General features: G+C 47.9%; 1 protein-coding gene across 7 annotated transcripts in view; it reads left to right on the top strand.

The window, feature by feature from the left end:
- raraa (retinoic acid receptor, alpha a) overlaps window positions 1-20,234 on the top strand; it is a 224,438-nt gene that overhangs the window by 41,292 nt on the left and 162,912 nt on the right. For all 7 annotated transcript variants that reach the window (XM_031799030.1, XM_031799027.1, XM_020453661.2 and 4 more), the window contains exon 2: window positions 10,413-10,471. The gene's annotated coding sequence lies outside the window, so the exon portion shown is untranslated. The remainder of the gene's footprint in view (window positions 1-10,412; window positions 10,472-20,234) is intronic.

Below are 20,234 nucleotides of genomic sequence, written 5' to 3'. Positions count from 1 at the left end.
CTCCTCCCAGGCAAAGTCTCACTTGACTGAGCGTACCACTTGCAGTAGCAGGGGCTCGGTACATTATTACCACAAAGCTGTCACCCAACAGTATGAAGGTAGCCTCTCCTCTCATGAGCCTTGAGTGAACACAGGGCAGGGAGCCTCTTAACAACACACACACTACCCATCCTGGGTGTTTTGGCACCCAACATAGGTGGTCCGAGGTGAGGAATGCACTGTGATGGATACTGTTCCATCTTCCTCCCTGTGTGTGTGTGTGTGTGTGAGACAGTCAGAGCCTGTTTTGGATTGGCTCAGGTTTCAGGGTTGTGCTGGAATGGGCCTTGCCTTATTGGCCACCCTGACCCCCAGGGGTCATCGTCCATTACACATGAAACCACATAAATGTCACCGGCCCTCCTGCTAAAGCCATTTGTCTTTCTCCCGGGTTATTCGTCCACATCCCAGACCCCCCACCTGCTTTAGTCTGACCAGCTCTCTCTCTCTCTCTTTCTCTCTCACGAACACACACGCAGAGCATGCACAGTAATGGGCGCGCACACACACCACACACAAGTGCACGAGCGTACACACACACACGCCCTCCACCATCCGAAGAAGATAAACCCAACGCTCCACTTCAAACAGCCTCAGAGGAGCAGGGGAGCTCATCCACCATCCCACCATCCCTCCCTCCCTTCCGCCGGAATAAAAACACACTGTTGAGAGGAATCTTATCTGCTCCCATTGTTCTTCATCACAGTGGTACTTCACTCCAAAGGCGTTTTGAAGTTTCAGTGTCTATTGATGCATCCCCAAGTCTTTAGGATAGCGAATGATTGTCCAAATGACCAAGGAGGTCACTTAACCTCTGACCCTCTGACCTTAGCTTGATTCATGTGGTCATCTGAAGATTAATGTTGTCAAAAGACAGAGATGGAGTTGCACTCAAACAAATTCAGTTTGTAGTACTTGTTGGTAGTAGTAGCTCACCTAATGTCATCACAAATACATCAGATCTAATGGAAATCCATCAGGCTGTAAACATGTCATCCCAGGTATGTAACCTTTATTTCACTAGGCAAGGCAGTTAAGAACAAATTGTTATTTACAATGACGGCCTACCCCGGCCAAACCCTCCCCTACCCCGGCCAAACCCGGACGATGCTGGGCCAATTGTGCGCCGCCCTATGGGACTCCCAATCACGCCGGATGTGATACAGCCTTGGTAACATGACTCCATTCACATTCAGTAGCCTTTTTGTCCATTGTTTGAGTGCAAAATAGTTGGTTAAACCATGAACCTACATCGAAAGCCCAGTGCTTTATCAGTGCACAAGACATGCATACTTACACATGCATACTGTGTATTATACACATTATCAATGGTACTTACCCATGCTTATGCCAGCAGCATACCATCCTGCATCTCACTGCTGACTTGCCTCTGAAGCTAAGCAGGATTGGTCCTGGTCAGTCCCTTGATGGGAGACCAGATGCTGCTGGAAGTTGTGTTGGAGGGCCAGTAGGAGGCACTCTTTCCTCTGGTCTAAAGAATATATCCTAGGGCAGTGATTGGCGACATTGCCCTGTGTACGGTGCCGTCTTTCAGATGAGACGTTAAACGGGTGTCCGGACTCTCTGTGGTCACTAAAGATCCCATGGCACTTATCGTAAGAGTAGAGGTGTTAACTCTGGTGTGCTGGCTAAATTCCCAATCTGGCCTTCATGGCCACCTAATCATCCCCAGCTTCCAATTGGCTCATTCATCCCTCCTCTCCTCTGTGACTATTCTCCAGGTTGTTGCTGTGAATTAGAATGTGTTCTCAAATCAACTTACCTGGTTAAATAAGGGTTTGAAAAAAAAAACATACTGAGTGGTTGTTTACAGGAAGCTGTCAGGCGCGAGTCTCGTTGATGATAAATAAACAGGGAAGTGTCCTCCCTAATGATGGCGTACACCCGGCGATGGTGTGTATCGATTGAAAGATTGAATGCGCCTCTCAAGGGCCTTTCCAACATGAAGCATCACTCCACTGCTGTTTTTCTTTTGTAAAAAAAAATTACAACCCCCCTCCTTATTTATCTTAGATGTCCACATTGGTTTCTAGAAGGGGGAAAATGAACACATTCATCACTGCAGGATGTCGATAGAGAGAGCGTTGGTAATATGAATGCAGAGAATGTGATATCAGATGAATAGACTGCCACACAACAGTCCGAGAGAAGTGCTTGCTATAGTGCTTACATTTTAAAATGGAGTAGTTTGTTTTGGTTTTCAACAGTCTTTCTTTTGAAATGAGTGGGTTAGATAAACAAGTCCTCGAAATTGTGTCGTGTAGGCTATAGCTGAGTCGAGGGTCAATTCAGGAATGTCAGTCAATTCAGGAATTTAACTCTTAACTCTTAATTTTACTCTTAATAATGGATTCCACATGTCATTCAACTGAGAATGGAATTGACTCCAGCTGCCGATGCTGTCATAATGCAACGTGTGCTCCGTTTTCTATTCTATTTTATGTACATTTCTTTCCGCTCTCATGGTTTCTCTCTCCTCTCTCTGTTCTATGCGTGTAGAGCTGATTGTGTCAGGGGACCAGAGGTGTATTGTTTTCCTATAGCAGTTTTATTCCTGCGTTAGTTGTCTTTATCTCTGGTTCTTTCCAGACTTCTCATGCTGCGATCATAGAAACCCCTATATTAATATGCTGGGGGTGTTGAGTGGCTTTTAGGGAGTGATTACTTTTGAGGTTCTCCACAGTTTCCCAACGGTTCATTTTCAGGGTTACGATAAGAAATCAAGGATCTATTTCAACTATATCTATTTTTTTGTTGTCTCTGCCTTTGACCTACTTTAATTCTATACTTAGCTGTGCTTTAACCAAGCCTCTATCAAGGCGAGGAAGTGTATTTACAGTGTATTTACTACAACAACGCTGCCAAAAGCTCAATGAATAGCCCATCTTCATAGAAATGGACCCAATCTCTGTCCCATTCCAGTAACATGCACCAAAATCATTGGGCTCATCAGATGCAAGATGTGTCGAGCTGTCTTTTCTAAAACTGGCGTTTAACCCCTTTATCTTTGGGGGGGGGGTTGAAGAGATCTCCGTCTACTTGGGAGGGAGCCCCCCCCCCCCCTTCACCCCTCCCCCACTGATCAATGGGCAAGGGGGTGAGTGTATTGGTCTGCCTGAGAGGGGGTCTGTTTAATGTTTAGTTTTTCAACAGACCTAGTAAAGTTGTAATGTGGCTGCGGCGCTGCAGCCTCGGAGCTGGGAGGCTCCGACAACCTCGACCCCGGCATCATTTGTTTGGACGAGGACCCGTCAGCGCCTGTCGCGCGGCCCATGATGAAGTGTCACCCGGTAATTGTCCTGCGAAGCATCCACATCTCCACGGGGCTGGGAGGAGGGAGGGAGGGAGTTGTGGGGGGAGCTGACGGGGAGAGAAATGATCCCCTGGTCTCCCCCTGGTCTCTCTCAGCTGCACGTTTTTAGGGGGATTCCAGTTTTACCAGTGAGTCCTAAGGAGTTGGGTCTGTTCAGTTGTTTCAGCAGAACAAAGCATGTGTGTTGCGTGTGATTACTGTATTTGTGTGAAAGCTTATCGTAACCTACGGTAATAGGCTACAGAGCCTGTGTTTAATCACAGCAGATCTGTAAAAACCCCATACACACATTTCCATCTTACCATTATCTACCATCATTTTCTCCCTCCGCTCTTTGTGCTTGCATTGCTTGCCATACATACGGCACTTAGACTTCAAACCATATTTTTGTCCTATTCCACAGAAAAAAATTTAACTACTCTGCTATCTGTCTGAAAAAAACGTATTTGTAAGGCCGGCACAGTTAGTAAACAGATTTAGCGGCTATCGATCGTGAGATGTCTCTCTATGTAATGAAAGGCTTTTACATGACTCGCGTGGCTATTTATAGGCCGATCCATAACGTTGGGTGTACAGTGGGGCCTAATGTGCCTTTCTCTGGCGGCTGCTGCATAAATTGTCAGCGGGAGCATTAAATCAGAACTACTGCAGTAAATGGCGGGCCCTGTGATGGAGGACAGGAAGGAGGAGAGGGAGGAGGTCAAGGAAAGGGAAGAAGGTGAGAGGGAGGAGGGAAATGGAAGGAGGGATGAGAGATCAGTCCATGGAAGGAAGAGGAGAACGGTAGTACAGTAGTAGTAGAGAGCCAAGGTGGGGCATTAAGAGGATAAAACAGGTTAGAGGCTTGAGATTTAAGAGGAGGAAAACAGCTGAATTCATTGCAAAAAAGAAACGTCCTCTCACTGTCAACTGCGTTTATTTTCAGCAAACTTAACATGTGTAAATATTTGCGTGAACATAACAAGATTCAACAACTGAGACATAAACTGAACAAGTTCCACAGACATGTGACTAACAGAAATGGAATAATGTGTCCCTGAACAAAGGGGGGTCAAAATCAAAAGTAACAGTCAGTATCTGGTGTGGCCACCAGCTGCCTTAAGTACTGCAGTGCATCTCCTCCTCATGAATTGCACCATATTTGCCAGTTCTTGCTGTGAGATGTTACCCCACTTTTCCTCCAAAGCACCTACAAGTTCCCGGACATTTCTGGGGGGAATTGGCCCCAACCCTCACCCTCCGATCCGTCAGGTCCCAGACGTGCTCAATGGGATTGAGATCCGGGCTCATCGCTGGCCATGGCAGAACACTGACATTCCTGTCTTGCAGGAAATCATGCACAGAACGAGCAGTATGGCTTGTGGCATTGTCATCCTAGAGGGTCATGTCAGGATGAGCCTGCAGGAAGGGTACCACATGAGGGAGGAGGATGTCTTCCCTGTAACGCACAGCGTTGAGATTGCCTGCAATGACAACAGGCTCAGTCCGATGATGCTGTGACACTCCGCCCCAGACCATGATGGACCCTCCACCTCCAAATCGATCCTGCTCCAGAGTACAGGCCTCTGTGTAACGCTCATTCCTTCGACGATAAACGCAAATCCGACCATCACCCCTGGTGAGACAAATCTGCGACTCATCAGTGAAGAGCAGTTTTTGCCAGTCCTGTCTGGTCCAGCAACGGTGGGTTTGTGCCCATAGGCGACATTGTTGCCTGTGATGTCTGGTGAGGTCCTGCCTTACAACAGGCCTACAAGCCCTCAGTCCAGCCTCTCTCAGCCTATTGTGTACAGTCTGAGCACTGATGGAGGGATTGTACGTTCCTGGTGTAACTCGGGCAGTTGTTGTTGCCATCCTGTACCTGTCCCGCAGGTGTGATGTTTGGCTGTACCGATCCTATGCAGGGGTTGTTACACATGGTCTGCCACTGCGAGGACAATCAGCTGTCTGTCCTGTCTCCCTGTAGCGCTGTCTTAGGCGTCTCACAGTACAGACATTGCAGATGTTGCCAGGGCAATAAATTGCAGTCCTCGTGCCTCCTTGCAGCATGCCTAAGGCACGTTCACGCAGATGAGCAGGGACCCTGGGCATCTTTCTTTTGGTGTTAGTGTCTTAACGACCCGTTCCACAGGTGCATGTTCATTAATTGTTTATGGTTCATTGAACAAGCATGGGAAATAGTGTTGGAATCCCTTTACAATGAAGATCTGTGAAGGTATTTGGATTTGTACAAATGATCTTTGAATGACAGGGAGCTGAAAAAGGGACGTTTCTTTTTTTGCTGTGTTTATATTAGTTTCTATGGTTGCAGTGTGGCCCTGGCAGTGCCTCTCTCGAAATGAGGAGAAGGCCTCCCTTTAATGGGCTAGCCGGGGGCTCTCTCCTTTTCTTTTTCTCTCTCTCTCTCGCTGCAGCTCCCCACTGGGTTTGCAGCATTAACACTGACACACAGGGAGAAGAGAAGCAATAACGCAGGCCAAATTACCACCAAAATACACACACACACACACACAGCCAAGATGATGATGAATATCTCTGCTGATTAGTTAGCTTAGCAGAAGAGGGTGGGAGGTGCTCAGGCAGAAATTGGGGTGCAGATTATGTTGAGGATAACTATCTTCAGACGCTGCTTGACAGTTGAAACTAAGGAGGGGTTACTACTTCAGTTTGGGGCTTGCCTGAATAGAAAAGTTGCTGTTTGGGGAGATGGGCAAGTAGGGGGCACTCATCCCCATGGACTAATGAAGCTTTACACCTGGGCCCGTATTAGCGTCTCAGTGTAAGAGTGCTGATCTAGGATCAGATAAGCCTTTTGGCTCATAATGAAAACGCATCCTAGATCAGCAGTCCTGCCCTGAGACTCTTTTTGAGTACGGAACCCTGATGGTCCCATGAACCCATCTCCCACAGTTTTCACAGGACAAAGAGCCTCTATTGTCCAAGATGGTGGTTTTTATTAACACTGTCAAGACCCTCTTCATTAGAGGAAGTCCTCTTCAGTGGAGGGAAGCTGAGCCCCCTATTAGCCCCAGATGGTTATATACAATGGGGGCTATTGCTAGCTAGGCTCTAGACTAGAAGCTAGGCAAATGGAAAAAGGGTGTCTTTAATTGTGCCTTGGATGGGATCCTCTCCTCCAACACTGCTCCCAGGGCTCCCAGCTGCTCTGACGCGGCTGGATAACTGGCTCCTGAAAGGTTCCTCGAGCCAGAGCTAAGAGACAAAACGGGTATTGGTTCGGAGGGCCTCCACTAGCCCGGCGGTGCTCGCTAGCGCAATAAACGAGCCGTGGATGAGCCAATTTCCTCTGGCACGGCACCCCTCAGAGGAGTTTGCCGAGTCAACGAGAACCACCTGGGCCGTACAGTGATTGGCCCTGGCAGTGCGGCATAGCGTTCTACTCGTCAAAGTTTACTGAGGTATTGTTGAACCCAATTTGGTGGTTTGACTGAGGAATAATGTTTACTGTAAGAGAACGTTTGGAGGTTTGTCTCAGAAACCCAAAGACCAATGTTATTGTTCCCCTGGTGGTGTGGACAGTATGCTAAGTGAGCTACATCAACGGGGATTCAACCATCTGTAAAATCAATGTTTTTTTCCCCCCATCTGATCTTCATTGGGCTCTTTGGCCTGTTTTGAGGCTTCAGTTCAGCATTGTGTTGCTTGTTGTTTGGACAGAATTAGACTAGTTGGATTAATTGAGTCCGGCATGTATTTTACTGTGTTTGTCAAATTTTCTCTGTGGTCAGGGGTCAGTGGTCAGCAGTGGCCTAAGGATCTAGGTCACTACGAGGAGTTGGGGACATGTCTGTGTGTGTGTGACCCTCCATTCCTCCTCTCCTCAGGGAGTATCATGGATGGATGACTCAAATCAAATTGTATTGGTCACATGCACATATTTAGCAGATGTTATTGTGGGTGTAGCGAAGTGCTTGTGTTCCTAGCTCCAACAGTGCAGTAATATCTAACCAATCTAAAAGTAAAATAATGGAATTAAGAAATGTATAAATATTAAATTGAGCAATGTCGGAGTGGCATTGACTAAAATACTGTAGAATAGAATACAGGATATACTGTATTTTATTCAATGCCATCCCGGCTGCATGCTGGCTGGAGTACAGTAGAGCTGATTGCATTTGATGATAGCAATACGTATCTTAGTGTGTGTGTGTGTGTGTGTCTGTCTGAGGAGGGGGGTGTATCTGTATCTGATCAGAGGCAGGCTCACACGAGGGGCCTTCACAGTTCACTGCCCAGGTCTGTTTCTGGCGGGCATATGTTCAGTGTGTCTGCCTTCCTGGCCCTCTTTGCCCACTGCCTAGCCCCCTCATCTCTCCATCTCCCTGCTCTCTTTATGGTTCTCTTTATGGTTCTATCTTCCCTTCTACGTGTCCCTCCATCTCTCTCGCTCTTCATCCTCCTCTTTCCTCTATCTACCGCTCTCACTCCATCTCTCTTTGGTCACCCTGTGCTCCCTCTCTCCATCTCTCTTTGGTCACCCTGTGCTCCCTCGCTCCATCTCTCTTTGGTCACCCTGTGCTCCCTCGCTCCATCTCTCTTTGGTCACCCTGTGCTCCCTCGCTCCATCTCTCTTTGGTCACCCTGTGCTCCCTCGCTCCATCTCTTTGGTCACCCTGTGCTCCCTCGCTCCATCTCTCTTTGGTCACCCTGTGCTCCCTCGCTCCATCTCTCTTTGGTCACCCTGTGCTCCCTCGCTCCATCTCTCTTTGGTCACCCTGTGCTCCCTCGCTCCATCTCTCTTTGGTCACCCTGTGCTCCCTCGCTCCATCTCTCTTTGGTCACCCTGTGCTCCCTGAAGTCAAGTGTCCTCGTTGTTTGTCAGTCAGTCTCTCCAGCTGAAGAGGACCCCGATCTGCTCCTTGGCATTTGGCCCTCTAATTCTGTTGGCGGCCCGTGAATACTCTTTAAATCCCAGCTTCATGAGAATCCCTCCATTGTTTCCCACCAAGTGAGTGAGTGAGTGAGTGAGCGAAGGGCATTGGACGATTATGCTGCTGAAGCCTCATAAAGAACTGAATCATAAAACAACAAGAATAACCTCCTCTTTTTCTCTAAATCCTCCACTGCCAGGTTACATGCATCATATCTGCTCTGATCCTTCATTCATTGTGCTTTGTTGTGTTATCAACAACGAGTGAACATGTAGCTAGCCTATCAGAATGCCAAGTCAGTCATTAAGTATACGTAGCTAGCCAATAGGAGTGCGTAGCTAGCCAATAAAAAGAAAATGAGCTTCATTCCCAGAGCTAAAGGTTATAATGTGTCTACAGTGTGTTTGACAGCTGCCTTGGTTTTCAGCGGAAAAACAAACCCTCTAACTGATAACATTGAACAAATCACTTTCTAGTTCTGGCACATTACTGTTCTGCAGGGCTGCTGGGCTACCAATCAATCCAGCTGGCCATGTCTTCATTTCAGCAGCACGATCGTTACCGTTGCTCTGTCTGTAGTGCCGATCGAGGCCTTTGTAGCACTGAGCGGTTTGATTTTACATGTGCAGAATCCAAAAATGCCCTCTCTAGTTGCAAACGGAAAACGGCCCACCACCTGCACTCCTAGAGGCAGGAACAACCAGCCTGGTCAAGAGAGGAGGAAAAGGAGAAATGAAGGAGGGATGAATGGATGGACAGGAGGGGAAATATGAAACAGTGGAAGCTCTCTGTCTCACACACACACACACACACACACACACACACTCACTCTCTGTGTGTGTGTCTTTGTTCGGCGGCAGGCTCCTCTTGGCACGTAAATCATAATGGATATCATGAACCAGCTGGGTTGGTGGGGCCTGTCTGTCTGGTGGCTGTGGGGCTACTGCCATGACCTACCCTTTCTCTATCACACGCATCAGTTGATCACACACACGCACACACGCAAGCATGCGCGCACACACAGACACATCAGTCAATCACTATGTACACACACACACACGTATACCCATATGTTTTAATGTCACACACACACACACACACACACACACACACACGTATACCCATATGTTTTCATGTCATACACACACACACATCCATAGACATACTGTAGTAAGATACACACACTCACACACACTTGTGCCAGACACGCATTTAGTCAGGCCCTCCTCACCAGACACAATGGACATTAGTGGCTCAGCTTGCCTTCAGACGTGATGGGAGGGATGAAAAATTGAACTTATCCTGTTTTATCCCCCCCCCCCCCCACTCCCCCTCTTTCCCTCTCACTCCACCCCATATCTGTCACTTGTTTGGAGGACACAGGCAGCTGTGGGTACAATACATGGGACTGCATCTCCTCTCCCTGTATTCAAGACTGGGCCTTTACAACATGGCTGAAGCCATGAGTCCATGGTCATATTCATTAGCTACAAAACGGAAGAAAATGGACCAAAACAGGCAGGGACAACATGAACTTGTACATTTAGGAAGTGTTTTCGCTACGGTTTACCCTAATGAATACTTAGTTGCACAGCAAAACACATTGCCAGTGAGTGAAGGCTTTGTAGGGCTCTCCGCCTGTATCTCCGCCTGTATCCTATGAATTTAAAGCACTGCGTCCTAACGTTGTTACAGTGGCAACATTTGTCAGTGTGAGTGACCATTAGGAAACCAAATTAAGTGTGGTATAGTGAGTGAGTAAGCTGTAATGTAATGGATTCCGTCATGGCTGACCCTCCCAGCTGAGCCAGGCTCAAATGGCTGTCATTTGTGGGGGAGACTGCAAGGAGACCTGGGAGCCTAGGGGTAGGAGTGGTGGTGGTGGGGGGGACAGCTCCAGCCCTCCCTGACTAATACAGCTAATAAACTTCATTTAAGCTAATGTCCTTTTCCTTTTGTCCCTCTCTTTATGTCTCTCTTTATGTCTCTCTCTCTCTGTCTTTTGCTTTTTTCCCTCCACATGCTTTTTCTCTCTCTCTTTTACTCCCTCTTTCTCTCACTATTGCTTGCTCTCTCGATTTTTTTCTGCTTTGTTTTTTCTCTCTCTCTCTCGCTCTCTTTTTTTTTTCTCTCTCTCTCTCTCACAGAAGAGGGGTACCCAAGCTATCGAGGCCACCTGCCATCCACCCGGAAGCACAGTTGGCCGGTGAGTAGCCCACTCCATCAGTCTGAGCACTGTCATTAGAGCAGGGAAGAGGAGATCACCGGTAGGCAGGCGCACACACACACACACGCGCACACGAGAGAGTCAACTCCATCTTACCGTATCACTCATTATCACAAACACTGCACTGTGTCCTACTGGTAGTGAAAGCTACTCCTTAAGGGTAATGTTGTATACACTTGTGGTTAGTTTTGGATTGCTGTGCGTGTGATGTGATTGCTGTGCGTGTGATGTGATTGCTGTGTGTGTGTGTACACTTACTCTCTCCCTATAGTTTCTGTGGTAGTGTGCTTTCACGCGGTCATTGGAGTGTGTGTAAATGCACTGTCAAGGTGTTCATTTGAAGAGGAAGCTGTAGCCTCACTGTGGCGGAGGGTCAGATGGAAAATGGCATAGGTACAGGCCCCTGTAAATGTGCCTGTTCTTTGTTTGAATGTCAACACTGTGGCGAGGACAAGCAAGCGCTTATATTTAGCAGCGCTTTGTTTCTGGTTCCTGCCGATCGCGTGTCACACGAGAGGACAGAATACATGCTCACCGTTTGTACAGGAAAATGGTACGCAGGTAGATTTAGATTTTCCACTTCCTTTTTGGATGTTGTGCCGATGTACGACAACTCTTTAACGTGACCTGTGTTTGCCACCGTTGAACGCCAAGAGATTTGCTTTCCATAATATACCAGTACATCCTGCCTCTGGCTTCCCCTTAAGTGGAATCATCTTCCCATGTTCCACAAGTCCGGACCCGTGAAGATCAACTTAGACCACAAGAACAAGCATTTTACAGGCAGGCCAACGTTAAGATAATCAGATGCATCTACGACTGAGAAATACGCCTGAGGTCGACATATCTCCTCTTCAAATTGAACTCGCATCGTGTATTAGATCCCGATACGTAGCCATTCGTGGCGAGCGAAGCAGTCTGGGCTCTATGGATCCTGTTGAGGCGCGATCATTTTGACATGTGAAAGGTTGAGACTGTTTCTGACTATTTTGTGCAGAAAACCTAATGATATCATCCCATTTGCAGCCGAAACCCCCCTGTTCCACAGGGATTTCTCTCTGCCCCGTGGATGTTGTTGAAGCCTACTCCACGCCAGAAAAACACTGTGCTTCATGTCTCCGAGCTGAAAGCAGGAAGGGGGTAGGAGGGGAAAAGCCACATTTCATGACCATGAATTATAGATCACTGTGTTTCTTGTCGGACACATTTTAAGTGGAAATGTCCTCTCATTGCCTGTGTGTGTGTTTTGAAGTGGAGGCCGATTACTGCGTTGTTGTCAGGACGACCAATATTTCAATGAAATCCGGAAGAAAAAAAAGGCTGAGGTGTGAGCTTGTCAGTCCGTCTACAGGGCTCTGTCTGCTCTGTCTGCCAGTCCGTCTACAGGGCTCTGTCTGCTCTGTCTACCAGTCCGTCTACAGGGCTCTGTCTGCTCTGTCTACCAGTCCGTCTACAGGGCTCTGTCTGCTCTGTCTGCCAGTCCGTCTACAGGGCTCTGTCTGCTCTGTCTGCCAGTCCGTCTACAGGGCTCTGTCTGCTCTGTCTGCCAGTCCGTCTACAGGGCTCTGTCTGCTCTGTCTGCCAGTCCGTCTACAGGGCTCTGTCTGCTCTGTCTGCCAGTCCGTCTACAGGGCTCTGTCTGCTCTGTCTGCCAGTCCGTCTACAGGGCTCTGTCTGCTCTGTCTGCCAGTCCGTCTACAGGGCTCTGTCTGCTCTGTCTACCAGTCCGTCTACAGGGCTCTGTCTGCTCTGTCTGCCAGTCCGTCTACAGGGCTCTGTCTGCTCTGTCTGCCAGTCCGTCTACAGGGCTCTGTCTGCTCTGTCTGCCAGTCCGTCTACAGGGCTCTGTCTGCTCTGTCTGCCAGTCCGTCTACAGGGCTCTGTCTGCTCTGTCTGCCAGTCCGTCTACAGGGCTCTGTCTGCTCTGTCTGCCAGTCCGTCTACAGGGCTCTGTCTGCTCTGTCTGCCAGTCCGTCTACAGGGCTCTGTCTGCTCTGTCTGCCAGTCCCTCTACAGGGCTCTGTCTGCCAGTGTTAACCCACCCAGACGCGTCTGGATTTTTTTAATAACGCAGCAATAACAATAAATCCTACAGGCTAATCACCCTCGGCTCTCGCCTCCAAACCCAGAGCGACGCAACATTACCCAGCGCTCCCTTCAATTAGGCCATTCATCACGGGTCTTATCTGGCCGTGGGTTTGATTGAGTGTGGCGAGGGGAGGCGTTGAGGCTGCGTTTCGACGTGATGGGGGCAGGCGGGGGGGGGGGGGTTGATGGTAATGGAATTGGGAATAGGGGGTGGGGTGTAGAAGTACTCTCTAGAGGTGAGGGAGGGGGGTGAGGAGAAGGAGGTGAGGGAGCTGCGAGCCAGACTGAACCAGATCGACAGGAGTGTATAAATCAAACCAGATGATAGGCTCCTATCCCGCTACTCGATTTGCTTGTCTGAGCCGGCATATTTTCCTCTTCTTCCCCCTGTTATGTGTGGGCTGGCTGGTAGACGAGGCCTCCCTCTTTTTCTCTCCCCCTGAAACAGATTTGTCTGGGGCCCCTGTCCAATCTCCAGCCGCGCTGGGTGTTGTGAGACAGGCGACACATTTTAATAACCAACTCGGAGGTGTAATTTAAGGGCCCGCGAGGAAGATTGGACTGATTTATGTGGGCCAGCCCTAATGGCAGCACAGATATGGCTCCCAGCCTAAATTGGTGGTAATGAAAGTTTTGTGCAAATGGAGGTTGGGAAAAGGCATCCTCGCCCAGTCGCTGGCTGTCCATCTCTATTTCTTTCTTCCCTTTCCCCCATCTTATTTCTCTCTCGTTTGAGATCGATCTGTCTCTCTATTCCGCTCTGCCTCCCTCCTTACCTACTGTTTCTGACTACAGTGTATCTCTCCCAATCTCTTCATCTGTCCCGCCCTTTCTCTCTCTCTCTGTCTCTCTCTCGCTCTGTCTCTGTGTGGAGATGTGGGGGGTTGGTGCAGATGGGTTGGGGGACGGGGGGGACGGGGCTTCTCCGGTGGTGTCGAGACAGATTCATCCATAACCACTGACAGATGGCTGTCTCCCTCTCCTTCTGTCCCTCCCTCCCTCCTTCTCTGGAATCACTTTCAGCAGGCCTGCAGCACTGACAGCCCTGCTTGAAATGCACCAGACCAGAGATATACATATTTGAAGCTGTCCACTATATCATCATGTCTACCTACCTGTGCTCATCTTATATTCACTTTGCATTTTCCGTATGTGTCAAGGAGATACAAAAGCTGCACATACTTCTGGTTCAGACCCAGTTGTAGTAGACAATGAACCTAATATCGACGTGAACATGACACCCATATTCAGATTCCCTGGCAATTCCTCGAATGATGAGAAGTGTGTGTGTGTCCAGACTGGTCCACGGCTTCCTCTGACCACCATCACAATCAGAAGGAAGAAGAGAGTGGGAGAGAAATATAGTGAGTGGACCGAGATGGATAGAAACAGGCAGAAACAAGTGCAGGGTAGGAGGATATAGGAGTCAGTGAGAGCGCTCCCACGTGGGAGGGCGAAACCCCCACGAGAATAGATTGTCTGTACTGCCCCTCAATGCAACTCAACAAAGTCAAACGTAATTTGATTTGAATGCGCGCCTCCCAGGCCCAGCACTTCTGTCCTTTATCCCTCCTCCTACCACACACGCGTCTCTTGGACGACTAACAGAAATGTCTTCAGTGGCGGTGTTGGTCGCCTCCCCTCCTGTCCTCTGCCACGTTGAGGCACCGATCTGTGACTGAGAAGTCCGTTGGCGTTTTCTCTGAGGCGGTGGTGTGACACGCATAGTGCTAATTAGATCAAAAGGAGGATTTCGTTTTTCGAGCATTGTTTCAACCCTGTAATGAGACTGAAGAAGGCTGCACATATAGCCTATACTAGCTAGGAGTACATATACAGTATAGAGGGCTCACACACAGATAAGTAAAAAAAGTGTTGGAGGTAATACTGTGTGTGTGTGTGTGTGTGTGTGTGTGGGGAGTTATCGTTTCTACGAAGAACTCTGGAGTACAGAGAAAAACAAAGACATCACATAAGGCGCCAGAGCTCTGCCCACTCTCCCCCCTCCACCCTCCCTTTGACCAGGGCCCCCTATAAAGCCAATTTCCTAACTCAAGCCATATTGCACAACAGCCATATCCTTCTGCAACATCCTGAGCAAATATGAACCAACAGTACAGTTTGTGCCACACCACAGTAGTTTCCTACTCTTCACCCAATCAATGAACAGCGTTGGGCGGTGCGACATTTGTTTCTTGTTTTTTTTCAGCCAACCGTGTAAATAGTGTGATAATAACAACCCTAGTGACGCGGAGCTCCGTTGTCCCACTCGCCCGGGCCTGGACAGTGGTCGACACGGCCTCGTAAATGAGTGTCGACCGCTTGTGAAGTTGACCTTGGCCACCGTAGAGCCGTTGATTACTCCAGCAAGTCTGCGGCTGTCTCCCAAAACACTGCTCACACACACACACACACACACACACACACACACACACACACTGCTTGCTCAGTCCCCCGAAATGGCACTAAAATGCATTTTGGGCTAAGATCATACCACTAATTCAGCGTCTTCCCAAGGCCCTCTCTGAGCAAAGCTGTTCTGGCTGTTCTGTCCTAGATGCTATGTTGTTAATGGTCCAACATGTCTGTCAGGCTCTGGTGGAGTGGCACGATGTTCTGGGGAGCATTGTTGCTTTGAATTTAACAACTTTATTGTCCAAGGGATGTACTTCTATTGGACACTGGTGAAGGTATGGAGGGTTCCTCACTGGCTTCGGTGACAGAGTGGATGGTGTTTGTCCCCCCCCCCCCCATGCTGTACATTATATTAGTGAATGGTTGCGCACAGAGAGAGGTGGGGGTGGTTCTGTTTATTTGTTACCCAGCGTTGGCTAGTGGCGGAGGCGTGGGGGCAGGCTGGCATTTATTGGGACGACCAATGTACTGGCGGTAGCTCTGCAGAGTGGTCACTAGCTGGCACAGCCACAAAGTCATAAAATGTGATTTAAAACGTAACCTTAACCACACTACTAACCCTAATGCCTAACTGTAACCTTAAATTAAGACCATAAAGCACATTTTTGTTTTCATAAATCTTTACGATACAGCCAATTTTGACTTTGCAGCTGGCCCATCTAGCGGAAATCACTCAGTTGAGCCTCCAGAGCAAGATTCATGACAAACGTCAACCTGCGGCATAGGGGGGACTGGTGGAGGAGGGGGGTGCCTCAGCGAAGGCGCTGATGGGAAAGAGATGAATCGCTCGCCGGTGTCAGAAATGGTCACATGATGTGGGGGGGGGGGGGGTTGACTGATTAACCTGTTTACCTCCCTGAAAATGCTCCGGGCGCCATTCTGATTAAAGTTCAGACTTCCATCTATCACCGCCACCGCCCTAGCCACGCAGGCAACCAGCCCCACCACCACAGCAAAATGAATGGGATCCGTTGCAAACCTAATATTGTTTGCCGGGTGGAATCATTTGCATTTGGCCATCATGATCCTCTCCGAATGGAGGCATAGAAAGCAAATCCACTGGCAATTACTAATGGGTTTAACCTATTCATCTTTCTCTTTCTCCCTCTCCAGTTCTCTCTTTCTCCCTCTCCAGTTCTCTCCGTCTCCCTCTGTAGTTCTCTCCGTCTCCCTCTGCAGTTCTCTCCGTCTCCCTCTGCAGTTCTCTCCGTCTCCCTCTGCAGTTCTCTCCGTCTCCCTCTGCAGTTCTCTCCGTCTCCCTCTGCAGTTCTCTCCGTCTCCCTCTGCAGTTCTCTCCGTCTCCCTCTGCAGTTCTCTCCGTCTCCCTCTGCAGTTCTCTCCGTCTCCCTCTGCAGTTCTCTCCGTCTCCCTCTGCAGTTCTCTCCGTCTCCCTCTGCAGTTCTCTCCGTCTCCCTCTGCAGTTCTCTCCGTCTCCCTCTGCAGTTCTCTCCGTCTCCCTCTGCAGTTCTCTCCGTCTCCCTCTGCAGTTCTCTCCGTCTCCCTCTGCAGTTCTCTCCGTCTCCCTCTCCAGTTCTCTCCTTCTCCCTCTCCAGTTCTCTCCTTCTCCCTCTCCAGTTCTCTCCTTCTCTCTCTCCTTCTCTCTCTCCTTCTCCCTCTCCAGTTCTCTCCGTCTCCCTCTGCAGTTCTCTCCGTCTCCCTCTGCAGTTCTCTCCGTCTCCCTCTGCAGTTCTCTCCGTCTCCCTCTGCAGTTCTCTCCGTCTCCCTCTGCAGTTCTCTCCGTCTCCCTCTGCAGTTCTCTCCGTCTCCCTCTGCAGTTCTCTCCTTCTCCCTCTGCGGTTCTCTCCGTCTCCCTCTGCGGTTCTCTCAGTCTCCCTCTCCGGTTCTCTCCGTCTCCCTCTCCAGTTCTCTTCTTTTCTCTCTTCAGTTCCACCCTTCCCCCTCTCGCCAATCCTTCTCTGGCTCTGTGTCCTTTTTATATGAAAAATCCCTGAAAATGGCAGTTGTGTGTTGTCGTCTTCCTCTGGTGACATAAGCTACATTTCCCCAGCTTGCGGCCGGCTCTTAGTGCCTCCAACATAATATGATTATGCATGGATGGGGATGATTTTGTCAGTATGTTGCTAAACATAGCTCTCCCATACCCCAAAAAGTAAGGGGAAGAAATGGAATGCCACATAGCGATTGCACATAATGTTCTGGTCACTCATGCTCAAACGGGAAGCCTTTAAAAGCTTTCATCGGTGTGTGTAAGGACACTATGGGATGTGTGAGGTAGCAAGGCTCATGATCTCATAGTGGGGGAGAGAGAGAGAGAGACACACACACACACACACACACACACACACACACTTTTATTCAGGACATGACATCTAAACCCATGTTGTTGTCTTTGCCTCCCATCACACCAATCCTCATTAATCATATGGCAAAATACCTCATCTTCCCCCGATTTCAGGTCCCTCTCAAATGTTGCTTTCTGATCCCCCCCCCCTCTATCTGTGGCAGATAGAAATGAGGTCAGTATTGTATTTAATCACGCTCACGCTGTGTACCTTTTTTTCTCTTCATCTCCGGGAGCCGTCCAAACGGTTTTATTTTAGGAATGCTTCTTTGTTTTACTGTTCCCCCCCACCCCACCCCACCATTGTTTATCCTTTCCATAGCTCTCTCGTTTTCTCTTGCTCCCTCTCTCTCGCTCTCTCTGTGTGCCTCATCCATATGCCATTGAAAACTGACTGAAAACATATGTGCCCTGCATATTCATGTCTATTCATTTGATCCCTGTTGTCATCTACTCACAACAAGTGACACAAAACAAAGGTTGTGTTGTGGTGTCCTTCATACATTTGATCCATGTTTAATAGGCCCAAATGAAACAGCATGTCATTTCCGGGCTGTTTTATAGGCTAGTTTGATTAACTTTGCACTCGAGGAAAGTAATTCAATTCAAAGTCATGGAGCGCTATATTTTTGGCTGGCTTTAAACAAGTGCCGAATGCACGCTCGTTGGCCATTTTTCTTGGCAATTTTTTCCCTCAAACGGTTGTGCCGGGATTGGCAGTTTTACCCGTCTTATATGAGCTCGCTGAGGTGGGAGGGGTGGCGATATCTGAGGTGCGTCCTTAGAAATGTGTGCCAAGTTCAGGCAGCGCCGGTGGAGATATTTAAGACCAACCAAAAGCTGGTCTTAGCGGTAACGCGGTTGGTTATGGCATGGACTTTGACAGCGGAAGCACAGCCTATCCAGCCGTGATGCACGTTGCCCATATGCGACGTGCTATTTGTGCCTCTAAACCTTCTATTCACATCAGCCTACCTGCAGTGCAAACTCCATTCGGCTTGTATCCATCCCCATTTCCAAAGAACAGCCTCTTGTCCAGTTACCAAAGACACGCTCCACCAAACATATTCAAATGATTCTGTCCTATAACACCACATCAATGGAAGATGTGTCTCGCACAATACAATTTACGGGAGAGTAGTATTTTTATTTGAGGAAAGTACAATTCATAAAGACCTGTAGGCGTATACTCATTGAAGCCAATTTCAACAATGTTGACTGTCAAGACTCCAAAAATATTAAGCAAACACTAGTTGTTGTACTGTTTGTACCTACAGTAGCCAATGCTATTTAATAAACTGTAGTATCAATCCACAATGGACTAGGATGAGAATATTCTGTGCTCCCCGCCGAGTTGGAGTTGATGACAATGCAAAGACCGTCAGTAACCTACAGAACCAGTGAGTGGCCAAGCACTCGTCATGCCTCCAATTGATTTATTCATCAAAACCCAGCCCTTTTGAGCCACCACCAGCTACTGCGCCCATCATTCTGGATAAGACCAGCTACAATACCCGCTATTTGAGGTCGTGCGATGGAGAGGAGATATGTGACCTGACCTTTTTCATTTTAAACATCTCATATTTTCCTTCACAACTGGATCTGTTTTGCTCATTGATGCATCTGTCCTCTTGTAGGAGATCAGTATTCATTTAACTTTATGTAGTGGCTTAATGTTTGGTATTTCATTTAGCTTGTTTTAGCCCGAAGAGGCCTGGCCAACCCTTTAGAGCCTTGTTCCTCTCTAGGGTTCTTCCTAGGTTCCTGCCCTTTCTAGGTCGATTTTCCTAGCCACCGTGCTTCTACGTCTGCAGTGCGAGCTCTTTGGTATTTTAGGCTGGGTTTCTGTATAAGCACCTTGTGACAACTGTTGATGTAAAAAGGGCTTTATAAATACATTTGATTGATTTGATTTACATTATCTTCCTGTTACCTGTCATCCTATCTCTCTATTTTGCATTCTCCCCCCTTTCCTTTCACAGATGGGGCTCTCTTAGCTTCTCAGTTTAACTATAACACTGAGCTTGTTTGAAGGAAGATTTTGGGCAGGGTATATGCAAATTAAAGCGGCAATATGTAACTTTTGGGGTGACCTGACCAAATTCACATAGAAATTTGTGTTATAGATCTGTCATTCTCATTGAAAGCAAGTCTAAGAAGCGGTAGATCTGTTCTACGTGCACACTTTCTAGGCTTCCCATTCTTAAGTTTCGTTTTTGCGTCTTTTACTTTCGGTTTTGTACAGCAGCTTCAGACAGCTGGAATACAATATTTATAATATATTTCACAGCAGTTTAGATGCTACAATGATTCTCTACACTATACTTGCTTGTTTTGTCACAAACTGAAATTAGGTGAACTATTCTAATTTTAGCAACCAGGAAATGGCGTAGTGCATAGTGCATCTTTAAATACTGTTATATTAGTATAGTTAAAAAAAGAGTAGTGCTTTTGCGAACAGTACTGTAGTATTCACTGTACTGTTTTTGCGGACTGTAGTATTTACTATAGTATTCTACAGTATACCGCAGAATTCTATAGTAAGTGCGACACGTGATCAAGGGATACTACAGTGTATAGTATTATACAGTTTACTATAGTATGTACTATATCTATATCATACTATATCATGTGGGAGACCTCAAACAGAAAGAGTCGGACATAACAATATAAAGTGAATGGAGTTGTATTTTACGGCAATACTTTGCACAACGGCTTCATTCAATACAGGAGAAAGCCACAGACTCCTTTGGCATTGGTGCATATAATTATTGCGTATGTAACACTTCTATCCAGCAAGCACCTCATTCTCATGGTGGTATGTTCTTACTGTATGCCATCATGTAGGCTTTCCACTGTTACAAAGTATCTGTTGATAAATCAGACTGCGATACCAGCTGGAACGAAGCACCTCAAAAACGTGGAAAGTTTGCCTTA

The sequence above is a fragment of the Oncorhynchus kisutch genome, linkage group LG20 (assembly GCF_002021735.2).
Source record: "Oncorhynchus kisutch isolate 150728-3 linkage group LG20, Okis_V2, whole genome shotgun sequence".
NCBI lineage: Eukaryota > Metazoa > Chordata > Actinopteri > Salmoniformes > Salmonidae > Oncorhynchus > Oncorhynchus kisutch.
The sequence above is the reverse complement of the archived record's forward strand: the minus strand, read 5'-3'. Positions and strand labels throughout refer to the sequence as shown.